The 18034-nt window shown below is 34.1% G+C and overlaps 1 long non-coding RNA gene across 1 annotated transcript; it reads right to left on the reverse strand.

Annotated features, from left to right (window-relative positions):
* Window positions 1–2144: 2144 nt before the first annotated feature.
* Window positions 2145–15438, reverse strand: LOC129928857 (uncharacterized). Its single transcript, XR_008780378.1, has 2 exons — window positions 14811–15438; window positions 2145–3778 (listed from the first exon to the last, which is right to left on the reverse strand). It is a non-coding gene; the product is annotated as an uncharacterized LOC129928857 (long non-coding RNA).
* Between the last annotated feature and the right edge of the window lie 2596 nt (window positions 15439–18034).

An 18034-nucleotide genomic window follows, 5' to 3' on the forward strand; every position in this document is an offset into this window, starting at 1 on the left:
ACCCATGACCTGACTTCACTGCTCCTTCTAGATGAACTGCCTTTTATTTTCTGCTGATTAAACTCAAATTGCATACCCATGTACAAAAAATCTCTACATTTTACAGCCATACATAACCTAATTTTTGCACTACTTCTGAACTATTCATGGCCATACACCTATATATTTCAGACAAAATTCACAGAAAAACAATACAGCTCAAAGAAAAAAAAATATAATATACTGGTATATAAAAAAAAACTCAACAAGTCAATCCTATAAAAACATAAAAATGTTTGCATTATAACTATTTCTTAAGACAATTTTGCTACATACAATGATAGAATCTATAAGCAATCTCAGTTGCACAGAAATGATATCCAAGCCATTTTGTCTTTTATAAGACAAAATTTATATCATAAATACCGGTACATAACTCTGCTCAGCCTTATAAATTTCTGACAACCTATAAATCAAGCAAATATTTGTCATAGAGCCTTACACCTGTTATGGTCAGATAATTAACACCTAAAACCTATAACAACACATAAGTTCCATTTGTAATAAAACTAAATGTCTTGTCTATTACTACATAAATTAATGCTGAACAAAACATGCAGCTCGAGAATCAATGAAACCCTAACCTTGATGATGTACACCATACAATTGTACAACCCATGAAGGTTTCAATAGTTGAAGTAAAATAGCCACATATAACACAGTAATATCAATGATCAGAGAAAATGTAATTGAACTCTGTATCTATTTGAAATCTATAAAATTAATTTGAAGCCCATGGACCTCTAGACTTATTGTTCATTACTACACAAATTTCACAAAATTCAACATGGTATACCCTCTTGCCACATAAAACTATGCTACAACACAATAGAGGTCATGGTCAGGTAAATAAATGCTTTACCACCATTGTCCCAAATTTCCTCTGTAATAAAACACATCACAAAATTTCACATAATTCATGTGACTCTTAAACAAAACAACATTGTAATATTATTCCATATGTCAATCATGGTATGGTTTGAATACATTGAGACTAAAAATATTGCAAGAAAAATTTCTGTTTGTAAAACAATACAACCTATGACCATAAGAATGTCTGCAACATTGCCATAGACAGACTATAAAACTCACCTGCAGTATAATAAGCAATATGTCCTTAACAACTTAATTTTACCATGCTATGATTACATTACACTGAATAATCCAAAACAAGACAAATTTGCTTAATACATCCAATGGCCAACTAAAACTTTAGTGTAATTGTATTCATTACTTTTCTACTTGCATTGTCCATATTTTAAATGCTTTTCTTTCCATTAATGAAATTTGTATTTCAGCAATTACAGGTTCAAACACCAAGTAAATTGCATGGTTTTTTTTATTTGTTTGTTTGCTTGCTTTGTTACTACTTATCCTACTAAAAATTGCTACGAAAGTGACAGCGGCAAGATTGGATCAAAGGAAAGAATAATTAGACCAAGTTTATCTGTCACATTCATCAACAAGAATCACAGAATCGCATGCGCTAACTACTAACGGAGTGTCTGGTAGTTGGAAAGGTAAATGACAGCCATATTCTCTTGAATAGTCAAAAACCTGTAATTCCAACTACCTAGCTCATGTATGGCTCCTCGAGCCGCGCTCCGGGCAACAGTTTTGGCTAACTGGCCAAATACATGAGTGAAAATGTTTTAACATTTTTGTATTTTTAAGGAATCCTTACAAAGGGTAAATTGTATTCTAGCTGTCTTGCAAACATCCAGATTGAATGGTCAAGAGAACTTCTTTCAAGGTAAGATGGAGATAATCCATAGTTAATAAGGCACAGAATGTTTTGATGAAGTAGGCCTTAGCAGTTATTAAGTGAGTTTCAATTCAGTCAAAAACTATCATTAACTTACATCCCTTCTACATCGGAGCTTGTCTTGTAATCTATTAAAAAGAACATATGTTTTACAATGGAATGTAGATTAACGAGAACTCACAGCTTTTGAGCAGTAGGATCTATGAATTATATTTCTAATAAAGTTAATATTTAAGGTTTCAAAAATTTTACTATGAGCTATGATCTTATGAATAGAAGGTCAGTACAGAGTAAAATTAAGAACACAAGACTCAAAATTTAAACAAAAAGAACTAATGTGGTGTTTCATTAACAGTGTTTACTAGCTTTGGAGAATATTACAACAATAAATCTAAACAAAAAAATACAGTCCAATAAAGTTTTTGTTAATGTAAGTTACTTGATAATAACATAGTTGTATTGATTTTTTTTTAACAGGAATGTAATGAGATCTTACTTATTCTATGAAATTACTAAAAAAAAATAGTTGCTGTTGGATCTGGTTTGGATTAGTTATTTGCTAAAGTTGCTTTTTAGTATATTAGAGCAAATATTAAGTTTACTTTTGTATTAATATTAGCCTAGAATATAGATGAATTTCTTAATTTAGGCTAATCTTATTTTGTGTATTTATATTCTTAATAAATTACTTTCAATTTTCATACACATTAGAAGCTTATGATAAAATAATGTGATCTGTTAGGCACTTCCACACGGTGTCTTATGCATACAAGTCAAACGGCAGTAACATTCAAATAACGAAGTCAAATAACACAGGTGAAGAGGCCAACAATATAAGTTAGTTGATACTGTTAAGGAATGTCGAATAAGACGTTTAGTAATAATGAAGGGAACCATCAAATGTCATCAAGCTAAATCTCTTTTTTTCTTAAAACCTGCCTCTAAAGCAGTTAAAAATAGTCTGTTTACATTTCATTATTCTTCATTAAATCCTAGTCTTGTTTTTACTATTTGCATCATAGTCTCTAAGTCAAATCCTTAATTTTCTATGAAACAAATAACTAATTCCAATTTGTGCCATAACAGATCACACTTGGTTAAGAGTTAAGAAACTTTGAAGTATTGGCTATTGCAAATGCTAAATATTTTCTTAGCTAAACCTTTTATTTCACATTATATTTTAAGCCCACTTCAAGTTTCTACTGACTTGTAAAACCAAACAACCCAGACAGATTACACCACCATATAGTCACCATAATATGGTGAGAGTAAAGCTAAGATGATGTATTGATAACAAGTTGATAAGAAAAAGTATCATCTAGTTTAACATTTTGCTATCTGTTAATTGTTCCTCATCCCTTGACCATTTATGTCAGAAATAAGTGATGCTCTAATTTGTTTCTTATATATTACTAAATAATCAAAACAAACATGCCTCTTTTAGTTACAAATTTGTAACACTAATAGCATCTATGCTAACAAGGGTGATTAATCTTCATATTTCAAAGGTGTTCAGTATTACTTCTTGTGTTATTTCAGAAAAAATTAGTTTAGAAGTACCTTTACTATAAATTAAAATTAAAAATGTTAAATTAGGTCTTTCTATTAAGCTGCCTTTCTAAACATGAGAAATAGCTAAATCTCGAACTCCCCAACTGTAAAAAAAAAAGAAAGAAAAAAAAACTCCTGGAGTTGCAAAAGAGTTTTCCTTCTTCTAGGTGGGTGGCCAGCCAAGGCCAACGAGCCTCTCCTGCCCAAAGCTTACTGGTTTAGGTGCCAGTTACTTGCCTTTTTTCCTTCTTCTTTTAGTGAAAAGTTTCACTGGACTTAAAATCTGAGCCATACACGAAGGCCAGGAATTAGACTGGTTGTCAGAGGTTATTTGAGACATGCCATTAGGAAGCATTTTATAGATAGTTGAGTGCTTATATCCATTACCACTTCTGGCAATGACAACCTTGTGGAACCAAAAGCCTAATGAAAGAAAGCATAATGTTATCAATACTAACAAAAGGTGATTTTTGTTTTTGTAAGAGATTTTATTTTTAACAGTTGATAAACTGTTTGTTATAAAAAAAAAATAGGAAAAAAAAACATTTTTTTTTTTTCAATATTTTCTTTTCCCACAGAATAGGCTTATAACTGAAGACAAAGAGAGAATGAAATGAAGCCAACATCTGACTAAAAAGAAATTGTTGTTTCATAAAAGTTTTTCTTTTTATATATGTTTATTTTTCTCTTCCATATTTTAGTCACTTCCCATATACTCATGTAAATTTTTATTGAGGAATTATTAAAAATCAAATTTAAAAAATGAAACTTAAAAACTTTATTTCTCTTAAATGTGATTGTATGTGTGTATTTGTATAACTCAGAGCTAAATTGAAAACTCAAGATGAAAATACAATTTTAAAGAAGTAGTTAAAATAAAAGAGATATAGTGAAACTGAAAGTACATTAATATTTAACTAGTAAAAAGGTCAAACGCAGGAGATAGGAATGTAGCAATGAGGAGAAAGTCCTTTGGTTTAAAGAGATTCCAAAATAATAACAAAGTTAATATACAGTCATACGCACACACAAAAAATGTACTTAAAAACAACTGTTTTTTCTTACATTTAAGTCAACACAATCTAAAATATAACACAGCTTACAATAAATAAGTTCACCAGTAGAGAATGAAGACATATAATGGTACAGATAGCAAGAAAAAAACAACTCTCAAAGGTACTGGCTTTTTTATAGAAACTGCATTTCTTGTATTGATCTAGGTGGTAATAGATCTACAGAAATTTTAATTTGTATTGTAATAAATTCAAGTATTTTTAATGAACTTTTGAAATCATTTCATCAATTTGTGGATTCAAAGCCTTTTTTTTTATTACTTTATAAACAAAAGAAAATACAAATCAAAATCTTTAAATCCAGGTCCCCTCATGAAAAGAGAACCTTTCAAGTCAGTAAAGTTATCTGGACCTTAATCATCAACTTCCAGAGAGCCCGTTTACTCTACTCGGTTTTATAATACTATAATAATTGTCTTCGAGTCCAAAGATTAATGAGGAATGCAGTATTTTCCGCCTCAGCTGTGACTTATAATATTACTAGCCGGATATTACCACGCCCTGCAGGCCTTATTAGTTTGTGTATTACTAATCTAGTGGACTGGATTTAGATCTATGTCAAAATTAGCTAATGTTCCTTTCAAGTTTTTCTCTTTCACCACGAAAATAAAAGTAGTTTTGCGAAAATGGGTTTCCTGTTAAGCCGATACATTTGTATCAAATATAAAATATAATGGCAATGGGTTTACGCCATTTGTTAAAAAGTTTCTTTAATAGAGATAAATTTAGCTTTTAAAATGAGTTTACCCGATTAGTTAAATGAATGGGATAATAAAGTAGGTCATGACGTCTAAATGTGCAGATAGAGAAACAAATTTATGTAAAAATGCTTTTGAAACACAAATTAGAAGGTTAATTAATGGACTATATTTTTATTTTAATGTGTCAACGTAAAAAAACTATCTTTGCAAAGTGTAGTTCTTAAAGTCTGATCTAGATGCTTTTGATCTTGTCTCATGTAAACATGGCTAAATGACCTAGATCCATGAAATAGTAATACTTTCATAGCGTTGTGCAACTTTTTTTTTTTTGAGGGCCTTAAGCTTGTTTTAGTTAGTACCCAAGGAACATTTATACCAAGTTTTATAAAGATTGGTCAAACAGTTTTGGTTTCTATGCGGAACATATGGGCCTACAATACTAGGCCTATATTATACATACATAAGCCTTACTTTCTGCTTTACAGTATTGTCACTGTAGCTATACTAATTTTATTATTGATATCGGTAACAGTTTAGATGCCTACCAACTCCAACAGTACGACAGGACAACATAGATACATTACATTACATCAAGATTTTTTTAGATGTGGTAGTCATTAAAATCTGTTGATACATTATTCAAATTATTAATTATTGGAGTCTGAAGCCCTAGTGCTGAAAAAAATAGCTATAAAATTAAAAGGTGAAGACAATTGGATTGCTAAATTTTAAATATAAATAAACTTTTATAACCCAAAACAACGACACCTGCTTCAAGCAAACAAGTACCAGATTAACGTCTGACTTAACCATCCAGATCACCTAAAAAAAGAACCTTTCAAGGCATTAGAGTTATATGGACCCTGGAATGTAACGCTAATTTAGCAAGAAGTTATTAATAAGCCTCTTTTATTATGGGATCCATCATTAATTTTAAAACATGGACTTGGGAGTGTTTCGTGGTTTTTCATGTTTGCAAGAAGCAAATCTAGATATAGTTCTAACTTCTATAAGTAGGTCTATAGAATCTATATATCTATATGTCTTGGCCACAAAGTTACTAGATCTAGTATGTGAAAACCTTGCATTTAAGACCATGATGATCAAATATGGAATCTTCACTATGATGCTGACAAGTAAAAATTTAGTATGTAGAAGTTGGTTTGCATATATCAGTGCAATGAAAACGAAAGCAGCTTACATTTTTAAGATGTTGATTTTTCGTTTTCACATATTTTCCTTTAAAATTGTTTATCATTCTTGTCTTGTAATAACAAAGCACATTTACACAAGACGACGCAAATATTTTTTTCATGTTTAGATTTTTTTTTTATTTGGTACAACTTTTTGCAAATATGCAATTGGAGCGTTTGAGTATCAAAGGCGTAGCTAGGGTGGGGGGGGGGGGAGGAGGGGGGAATTTGAAGATCCCCTGGGCCCCCACTTGAAGGGGGCCCCCAAATGAGTGTCCGAAATTTGTTTTTAAATAAATTAAATATTACGTCACTGTCATGTAATCTTGCTTTTCACGTTGCTATATAAGTCAGTGACCCTGTTGCATGTATTCCACACAGGCTATTAACTTTTTCCGTGCGGGGTTACTCTCAATTTCAAAGAATAGCGCTGACTAGTGCCGCTCCTACTCTCGGGAAGTAACTTGGTATATAGAGTAGTTTATTTCATCATCCTTATCATTTAAAAAGAAACCTAGGCTGATAAGAGAACTGAAAACAAAATCACTTACTCCAGAAGTGTAAGAAGCTGTTAATTAAGTACAAAGCCTTCGGACGTTTTGTTTTCCATGTGTACCCAAAATAAATCACGAAGTTTGACATTATGGTTCACTAGAAAGCTTCCAACAGGAGAAATTTTGAACCGATCTTGGCTCCTCCTCTCTCCACACTTGAGATGGCTATTTTGTTTTGCATTAGTAATGTTTTCTGAGGCATCAGAAAAGACATCTAGTGCATTGAGCAAACCTGAATTTGGTTTCACCAAATGGAAGAAACGTGAGAGGCTGAAAGAACATGAAGAAGGAGTCCACCACAGACAAGCTCTTTTGAAGAGGAAGTTTGAAGAAGAAGGCAGATAACCAGATGAATTGTCACATATGTTTCATGCACAAATTTTGAAAAATCAGCAGTATAGGATTATATTGGATTATTTGTCACCAGAAATTAAAAATGAGTTTATTAACTTGATGGGCAATAAAGCTAGGGAATCAACTGTTGGGAAAGCCAAGTAAATTTGTTACATTTCTCTTATGCTTGATTCCACCCCAGATGTTTCTAATCAAGAACCCTAATAGTTCGTTATTTGGATTTTGATAATTTCGAAATAAGAGTCATTCATTGTTTACTTTGAAATTTTGAAACCTGGTGGACAACATTATGAAGAACTTGTTCTGAAAACTGAACTTTGAACTGTGCAGAGGTCAAATCTATGATAACCCAGCCACAATGAGTGGCCATCTATCTGGCCTGCAAAAACGTTTCTTAGACATAAATCCTTATGCAACATTTCTGAACTGTGATAATCACTCTCTGAGCCTGGCAGCTCTTCATTCTGCTGAGATAGATCCTGCAATTTTCACCTTTTTTCTTTGGAACTGTACACGAATTTTTTTCCAATTCACCCCTGAGATGGGCCAAACTGAAAGAAGCTGGAGCCTGGAGTTTAAAAAAAGAGAGTATATAAGGTGGTCCGCAAGAGAAGAAGCTATGTCGGCAGTTTCCTTGCTTATCGACAAAATCATCAAGCTGTTGGAGAAACTTTCTGAATCAACAACTGAAAGAATGGATACTAGAAGCAGTGCACAAAATCTTCTTCATGCAGGGGAAAATGATGAATTTTTGGCTTATCTGGAATTCCGGTCAAATCTTCTGCGCCTAATTAATGTAGTTCAGAAGAAATACAAACGTCTGGACTGCAAATAAAGAAGCTGAAGAAGAAATTAAAGCCCTTTCATGCTTTCTGTAAAATGATGAGAAATGGACGAAACTGATCACCAAAATCAAAAGCAAAAGAAGTTAGTGAATGCTATGTTCCTGTAATCAAAATAACCAGAAGAAAGAAAATACTTGATGGGGAGTTGAGTTCTGATGTAGTACTTTCAACAGAACTGCAATTCAAACGTGTTTAAATAGAAGTGCTGGACAGACTTCATATGGAGATGAAAGACAGATTCTTCTAAAGGCTGGAAAACCTTGTAGACACCTTTGGGTTTCTTCTTGAACCAAGACACCTCTTGGAGTCTATGGAGGATGACATGCTGATGAAAAACTGTTTAGTTTTTCCTGTTTGATGAAATACACGCAAATCGTTTGTTCAATCATGATATTGATGCAAAAGCACTTTTCAGCAACAAACCAGTGCCACAATCACCTATTGACATATTGAGGAAGCTGTCTTTATTTGGTAATGATATGTGCTCAAACCTTGCAACCTCTATCCGAATACTGCTAACTCAGGCCACTTCCATCGCGTCATGTGAGAGATCATTCTCAAAGCTCAAGTTCACCAAAAACAATCTCAGGAGCATAATGACGCTAGAAAGGCTTAGCAGTATGGTTTAATGTTAATGGAGTCACAAATACTAGACAGTATCGATGTAGATGATGTTATAGATGCCTTTGCTGCACAGAATGCACGACGTAAAGCGATATGAATTGGGATTTGTCACTTGTACATTATTTCGCCAATAAACAACGGTATTATTCATTAAAAGATTGGTTATTTCTAGTTAATTTTACAGATATACTGTACCAATTTGAATGTAGGATTATGTATTTATTAAGTACATTATCTCATGTCATGATGTCAAAATGCAAGGGGCCCCCAAAGAGGTCGATCCCCCCGGGTCCCCAAATCCCTAGCTACGCTCCTGTTGAGTATTTTAATGAAACCGTGGTCCATATGAAGATTCTTGCCCATATCAATAGAGATTTTTATTAGAAAACTTAAATAGAAAAAAAAAGACTTTAAAAAGTTTCTGTATTTTTCGTTTTGTTTATTGCCAATAGGACCCACTGTTACTCGCCATTACGGATTATAGAACATGGATGTGGGTCTGAAGGAAAGTATTTAAAAAAGAAACAAGAACTGCAGTTAAAATAGTGGTATTGTTAAAATATGGTCCAACAGTTATGTTGGGCAGTGCACGTATGGGGGATGAACGTATGCCAAAGGCAGTCTTTTTAGTGAGCTAAACGGTGGTCGATGCAACAAAGATGGACTCAGGGACGCTCTAAAAATCCAGAAATTCAAAATCCCAGCCTTCACTGAGATTCGAACCCAGCTAAACGGTGGTCGACGCAACAAAGATGGACTCAGGGACGCTCTAAAAATCCAGAAATTCAAAATCCCATCTTTCACTGAGATTCGAACCCAGGACATCAGGTTCAGAAGCCGAGCGCATAATTAACCACTCAAGCCACCGCGCCCCCAAAATGATATATATATATATATATATATTATGCGTTAACTCAAAATGATTTTTAAATATTTTTATATCTTATATTTTTTCTAAAGTTATATATATATCATGGGCGTAGCCAGGGGGGTGGGGGGTTTTGGGGTTCAAACCCCCCCCCCCCCCGAAATGATCGGAATTTAGTGAATGATTTTTTTCTTTGATTTTGTTTATTTTAGGTGAGACTTTAATACTAAACCATCAATGGCCCCAGCACAACCAATGGGGTTTTGAGTTTAAAACCCCTTACCAGGGGGTTTTGAGTTTAAAACCCCCTACCAGGGGGGTTCGAGTTTAAAAACCCATACCAGGGGTTTTGTGTTTAAAACCCCCTACCAGGGGGGTTCGAGTTTAAAAACCCATACCAGGGGTTTTGTGTTTAAAACCCCCTACTAGGGGTTTTGAGTTTTAAACCACCTACTTGGGTTTTTTGCAGTTAACCCCTCCCCCTCTTCTATAAAACAAAACAAAACAAAAATGCAAACGAAAATCCCCTAATTCCAAGAGCACAGTTAAGGGAGATTTTCATTTTAAAACCCCCTCCAAAATTTACGATAAACCCCCTCTTCGATATAAAAAAAAAGTTAATTACGCACTCAAAATGTTATGAGCGTAGCTAAATGGGTTTTGACTTAGTTTTTAGTTTAAACCCCACTTCAGCGGGGTTTGAAGATAAAAAATACCTCTTTAATAATTAAAACAAAGCAAATTATACACTCAAAATATTTTGAGTGTAGTCAAAGGGGTTTTGAGTTTAAACTCCCCTCCAGTGGAGTTTGAAGCTAAAAAGTACCTCTTCAATATAAATAAAAGCTAATTACTCACACTAAAATTTATGAACGCAGCCAAAGGGGTTTTGAGTTTAAACCCCCCGTCAGGGGGGTTTGAGGCTAAAAAATACATCTTCAGTGTAAGAAAAAAAGCAAATTACGCACTCAAAATGCTATGAGCGTTGCCAAAGGGGTTTTGAGTTTAAACCCCCATTCAGAGGGGTTTAATGCTAAAAATATCTCTTCAATATAAAAAAAAAGCAAATTACACACTAAAATTATTTGAGCGTAGCCAATCCAATCGGGGGTTTTGAGTTTAAACCCCTCTTCTAAAGATGGCGTTTGTTTAAAGTTTAAAACCCCTCCAGATGCTTTTGAGTTTAAGATCCCCCTACAGAGCATTTTGAGGTGGAAAACCCCCAACAGATGATTTTGACGATAAAACTTCTCTTTTCGATATAAAATCTAAAGCAAACTACAGTCACTTAATTCCAAGAGCGTTTTCAAGAGTGGTTACACATTTTTACCAGTGGCAGGGCTCCCTTAATAAACTGTAGTGAATAGTCATCTGCCGAAATTGAAAAACACTAAATGTGGCTCAACAAAGATGGCTAAGACAGATTTTAGTAGTCAGTTATAGAGATCGGGTTTAAATCAAGGAAATCCTATGCCGAACTGGGAGTCGACCCTTTAGAAAGATTGTGAGAGGGCGACGCATGAGGTTTGCGGGACATGTTCTCCGACAAAATGAATTACGCATAAGAAGAGTTGCAATGATATCCTAGTACAACTTGACGCCACTCATACATTGAGGTCCTCATGGCAGGTGGGAAGAGGCTTCAGACATTACCAGTGACAGATTTTTATGGAAACAGCTTGACGTCAAATGCTCCGAACGGCGCGGTAGGGTTTAAGTCAGTAAGAATAGCACATTAGGTTTTTGAAATAAAACTTTTTAATAGCAGGAAAATGCACTGTAGATACCTAGGAATATGCATTTTGTTGGCTTTCAATACCAGAAATAGTACTTTGCGGCGGGGCTTCGCCCCGCACTAGCGCTCCCCAGAGCCCATTGCTAGTAATGGCAGGGAATCTACAATTTTATGGAAACAGCTTGACGGCAAATGCTCCGAACGGCGCGGTAGGGTCTAAGTCAGTAAGAATAGCACATTAGGTTTTTGAAATAAAACTTTTTAATAGCAGGAAAATGCACTGTAGATACCTCAGAATATGCATTTTGTTGGCTTTCAATATCAGAAATAGTGCTTGGCGGCGGGGCTTCTCCCCGAGCTGGGGGAGCTCCTAGCGCTCCCCCAGACCCCCTCGCTAGTATTGGCGGGGAATCTACAATTTTTCCACTAACTCATGGAAGAACCAATTCTAGGGCACAATAAACGTCTTCCGAAAGAATGAAGGGTCAGAATGCAATAAAGATTATGTACACACACACATACATAAATACATATATTTTAAAAAATTTGCGGGGGGGGGGAGAAAAAAATCCCCCCCAAACCCCCCCCCCCACACCCAAAAAAAAAATCCTGGCTACGCCCATGATATATATATACCAAATATATAATCTTGAACCAAGAAAACTTTTGGAGTCTATGGAGGATGACATGCTGATGAAAAACTGTGTTACTTTTTCCTATTTGGTGAAATACACGCAAATCGTTTGTTCAATCATGATATTGATGCAAAAGCACTTTTCAGCAATATATATATATATATATATATATATATATATATATATATATATATATATTATGAGTTAACTCAAAATGCTTTTGAGATGGTTCTTTTCAAAACAACTTAGCGTATGCTATTTCACTTGAAAAAAACACACAATATCAATGAATATACAATATCTCGAATCCACAGAGGAGTACGGGCCAATTTTAATAAAAGAACCAACAAAAAATATTTTTTGATGGATTTGTTGACCATTCAGTTGTGGTCAATGTTTATTTTTCCATGAAATGTTTGGCATTCTATTGTTAGTACCTTAAAAAAATGTCTATTTTTCTTGGCCACTTCTACCTACAATGGGGTATTTTCGATTAAACAAATCTTTAAATTTAAGGCTATCGGCAACTCGCTGGTGCGCATATTGCTGCCGTTGAACCATTGAAAGAACGAATTGATGAATGTGTGACAGCCATTGAAACTCTTTGCAGTCACCCTGGAAATATAGATCTAGAGACGCATCTCAAGGACTATGACTTCTGTAATTTCACCTTTCTTTTTCTTTACTTTTTTTTGGGGGGCAGATGTATAGTTGCAAAACAGCCTACTAGTTTTTTTGTAAATTAGAAATAATGTAATAGAATACAATAATTAATAGCATATCTGTCCCTTAGCTAAATTTGTAGTACTATTGGCTAATTAAAAAATACTTTGATTACGCATTATTTTCTTTTTCCTGATGCTTGACATCTTTTCTGGGATACCATTTTATTTGTTTGCCACTGACGCTTTCATCAAAGATGACACATTTTGATCAGATAATCTTGGACGGTGAGGTGTTTTTGTAGCTTTTATTATGGAAAAGAACTGCTCACAGAGACTAAGACTAAGACTGCTTTACTGATCCTTACGGAAATTTGTTGTGATTACAAGGACTCTTTTCTCATATAAAGACAACACAACAGAAAAATACACATAAATACAACAGACAACATAAAGAGTTCATTCAGCGACTACTCACAGGTATCTTGGTGCATTTCATGTTCCCTGATCAATGAGTGGCGGTGATAGAGTCTGGCCGAGTGAGGTACGAACGAGTTTTTGTACCGCTCCGTTCTTGTTTTGGTTGACAGCAGTCGCACACTTTGCGACGACCTGACGTAGTTCTGATGGAGCGTGTGGCCGTTGTCTTGCAAGATTTTTTCGATTTTTTGTAGGCACTTTTGTTCAAAAAGTTCCTTTAAATGTGGTAATGTTGTGAGTGTAATTTTTGATGCTTTTTTAATGATGTTTTCTAGACGTCGCAACAGTTTAGATGAGGCGTTGCCTTGCCAACAATATTCGGTATGTTAGCAGATTTTGTACAGTCGCGCCGTAAAATCTCTCAAGGATCTTCTTGTTTAGTTTAAAGCTATTGAGTTTGTATAGAAAAAAGAGTCGCTGGGCTGTTTTCTTTGTCAGAGTTCCAAGGTGGTCTTCCCATGAAAGCTTGTTGTTGATGATAACGCCTAGATATTTATATGCTTTTACTTGTTCTATAGATGTAGTGTTTATTTGCAGTTCACGTATAGTTTGTTTTTTCTTTCTAAAATCTATTATAAGTTCTTTAGTTTTTGTGACATTCAGTTCTAAAAAGTTGTCGGTGCACCAGTTTGTAAACTCTTCTATCGAGCTTCAATACTGAGTTTCGTCTCCTAAAATAAGACCGACTATGGCAGTACCATCAGCGAATTTAATTAGTTTAACGGAAGCTTAGATGCTTCTTATGTCATTAGTGTAAAGAGTGTATAGTACATGAGAAAGTACACAACCTTGTGGAGCACAAGACCAGTGCTTGTAAACATAGCAAGAATTCTGGCTGCAAATTTCCGCAATTCAACATACCGTTCAGGGTAAATAACTGTACAATTTTGGCACAGCCATTTCAATATTCTTCGATTTCAACTAAGAATCTGACTGCCATTCTATCACCTCTAGTTGCACATTTCCAGCAGCATTTTCAGAATCAAATGAGAATGGAGATACAAAACACGAAAATTATTGCTCTTATGTAATGAAGTCACGAAAACGGTCATTGAAAGCATCTACTAACGATTCTAGGTGTAAGACATTCACCAAATGTCGCAACCGTATTTAATCTTTTTAGTTCCTGACACGTTGAGAAGTGAACAAGATTTTCACTTCATATTTGGTTTATCCACAGTCCTAATTTTGCTTGAAAGCATTTCACATGATTACACGCAGTTGTGACAATTTTGTCTTTACTTTGAAGTTTCAAATTCAAGTCTTGCAGGTAACCAGTGGGATCAACTGCTAATGCCAAATCCTGAACATATTCGTCAGTTTGGAAATGTTCAACAGGTTCAACATTCATGTTCAGAAACAATACGATTTCCTCACGCAGTGCAAACAATCTCATCAATATTATATGTCATGAGAGCCAGCGGACTTCTGTGTAGTAGGGAATGTCAGGTGGGTTTAGTCACTTAAGTAGGGTATGATATGATGGTCCCGTATCCCCAGCCTGAACAGAGTAACACAAGAACCTAAAGATAATGGTATGTAAAATACGAACATCGAATAACAGTTATTCAACTGAACAGTTAGTGAATAACAACAATTATCAATATGAACAATATTTAATAATAATTAATTATAAGTTATCAACATATTTACATATACATCACTATCATTGAAGTCATCATTGAATTAATAATTAGTCTAATGTAACGCCAATAAGTTTCCATAACACACTTTCACGCTCACACTCCATCTCGGCGCCCAACGTAACCTCAACTCCCTACACCTCAACAACAAGAGTTACTGCAAAACTCCAAGGGCGGAAAGGCGACACACTTTCCCATAGCCCAAAGCCTAACACCCTGAAACGACAAGAAAACCTAGATCTAGCGATGCCGCTACCAGAAAGAACTTTTCAATAGCGACACCCGTACCGAAAGATCAGCCTACTTAATAAAACTATGTACTTACGTACCCTTACAAGGGGGAAACACAAAACCAGCTACCCAGCCAACAAACGAAGCTCTCTCTCTCTTGCGGGAACTAAGGATGACGTAAACGCACACACACCCAATATTCTAGGCAACAAAACGCACTTAAAAGAAATTACTTCCTATACGCTAAAACACCAATATTAAATGCAAAGAAAACTTCACGCGCGCACGACAGGGAACACAATCAAATTCATGTCCAATGTCATCCAGAAACATAAAAAATGGCAAGCATTAAAACCGAGGGCACGAATAAAATTGAGAAGCGACTGAAAATGGTCTTATGACATGTTGAAACTGTATTTGCTGTGCGCAGAATGTTTCTTGGTGAATGATGCACTGAAAATGAGCAAATTTAAAATTATCATCATTCTCTCTTATTTTTTGCAAGTAACTTTGCCATCAAAACCATTTCATTTCATGGTTGGTGCGCCATACCTTGTTAGACTAGATAGCTTTACCAAATATAAATTGTACTGCATTATCACCTCCTGTCATTTCTCAAAAACATCCTCGCTTGTTGTGGTGTTATGCATAGTACAGAACTCAGGTAGTTCCTCGTGTATGTCAGAATTCCTGCCACAGGTCCTTATGAATATAACCGTGCCACACCCTTTACATCAGTTGACTCATAGAGAGCCAATGAAAATAATTCAAAATCAACTATTTTTGTTCTTTAATTGTTCACGCAACCTGACTGACATGCCATTTATTCTATCTGCCACAGTGTCAGCTGTTAACGCTATTTCTTTGAATGCTTTCACCTTTTCTGGACAAATTACTTCGGCTCTAACGACACACTCCTTCATAAAATCACATTTATTAAATGATTTGTAATGGCTTACAATGAAGTTTGACAAAATGTAGCTTGCTTTCACTGCAGACCCACCCTCGTTGTTCAGTTTAACAAATACTATTTTTTCAATTCAAGTTGCTTGTAATCTCTTGTTTTCCAGCGTAATAGTTTAACATTATTTTTATAATTTTTTAGGTGGTCAAGGGGGCCGCATGCAAGGTGGTCGCGGGCCGCATAACACCCAGTTTGACATGCCTGCTACATATGAAGTATAAGTAAACGAAACAAGAGCAGCAGCACCTTATTCAAGCTAAAGGTTTGACAAAGTAGTTGCCAATTAAGCCAGAGAGTCTCGACGACTTCATTCAACATTTTCTCTAACGTGACGATTAAAGTAGCTCAAAATGGTTTTGAGATGGTTCTTTTAAAATCAACTTAGCATTCTATTTAACTAGAAAAAAAAAGAGGCAAAGAAGAAAATGTCTGTTGAACTATATATATATATATATATATATATATATATATATATATATATATATATATATATATATATATATATATATATATATATATATATATATATATATATATATATATACCATTGCTAATTTCTTTTTTTATTATTATTTATACATGATAATACACAATGTTTGCAATACGAGACGGCAGTTGCGGAAGTAACCAAAGCTCTCTGACTCTTGACTGATTGAAAAAAAAAAACACTTCACGCACTACAGCAGATGTTTAAAAATGACGTCAATAACAATATGTTACAACGAAAACAATAAGAGTTTATTGAATGAATCTAAAAATAGAATTAGACTCGAATCTTGATGTTTATTATTATATAGCTACTAGTAAGGCTATAAATAGTTTAAATTAGGTCTCGACTGCATCAACCAATCGGTTTCGGCTGTATCAATTTAATTTTAAAAGTGAAATCAGTTCACGTGCTACATAGTGCGGAGTCCCCCGTTTTGTCATTACTAGATCTGTTGATAGTGTAGAATAAGAATAAAGATAGGCCTACGTGTACGTGGGCGATTTGGTTCTTCTAAGCTCTAGATCTATATATTTATTGGAAACCAAATAATGAAATATAAGATTACTTAAACGATCGAACGGCATCAAACTATCGTTTTGGGATATAATCTAGATATTATTATATTATAATTATAACATCATGATCAAGTCATCATTCATACTGACACAAATTCAAATAGGCTACATGCATGTTGGCAGTATCAGTGAGTATGATATATTAAATAATAGGCCTATTATCAGGTAAATTTAAGATCCCCTATCTAGATTCTATTATATATTATGTAGTATAAATTCTAGCTCAAATAATTACCCTCTATCCATATTATGAAATTACTCAGTCGAACAACTTAATGAGTTTAAAATTTAAACTAATATATTGGGGTCCAATCACTGTATATATATAGTATTACGTAACAGTCTCTGATCTCTTAATCGATCTTTTAATGTGATAGGCCTACTAGGATCCTTCTAGAGTAACATCTCAATTCTTAATTAAAATCTATATTATTATAGATCTATTTACGACTACAATAATGTTTATTGTCTTTTTTCTGTGAGTATTTTTTATATAATTACATAATATATTGCATCCATAGCCATAGACATAAATATATGTGTATCTATGGTTGCCTCTTTGCCTTAGCCTTAATTAATTTATACCTTTATAGGACCTTAAAAAATAAGGTCACATATTAAAAGAGAAAGAGCTCTAGAGCAATAAATCATGATTACGTTATTTGCATTTAGTTTAGTTAACTTTATTTACGGACAATAAAGATTATTATTATTATTATAGCCTACATCAGAAAAATATATAACACATGTTGTTAATATGTATGCTATGCTATTCAGTACCTAGGAGTAATACCCCTTTGTTGACTGTTGTTGTTACCTGAATAATAATAATAACAGCTGATTTGTCAGCTAGAAACTTTCAAACTAGTATAATATAAGAGTTATATATATATGCTTAATTGTTTAATATTATCAACACATGTAGTCTACGTTGAGGTAGATATATTGGTAATCCCAATATATATTGCATACTAATAGAAATATATTTATAAAAATGTGTAGTCTACTTATAATAGTTATAAGTCTTATTATATTATTATTATTTTATATAG

The sequence above is a fragment of the Biomphalaria glabrata genome, chromosome 10, assembly GCF_947242115.1.
Source record: "Biomphalaria glabrata chromosome 10, xgBioGlab47.1, whole genome shotgun sequence".
NCBI lineage: Eukaryota > Metazoa > Mollusca > Gastropoda > Planorbidae > Biomphalaria > Biomphalaria glabrata.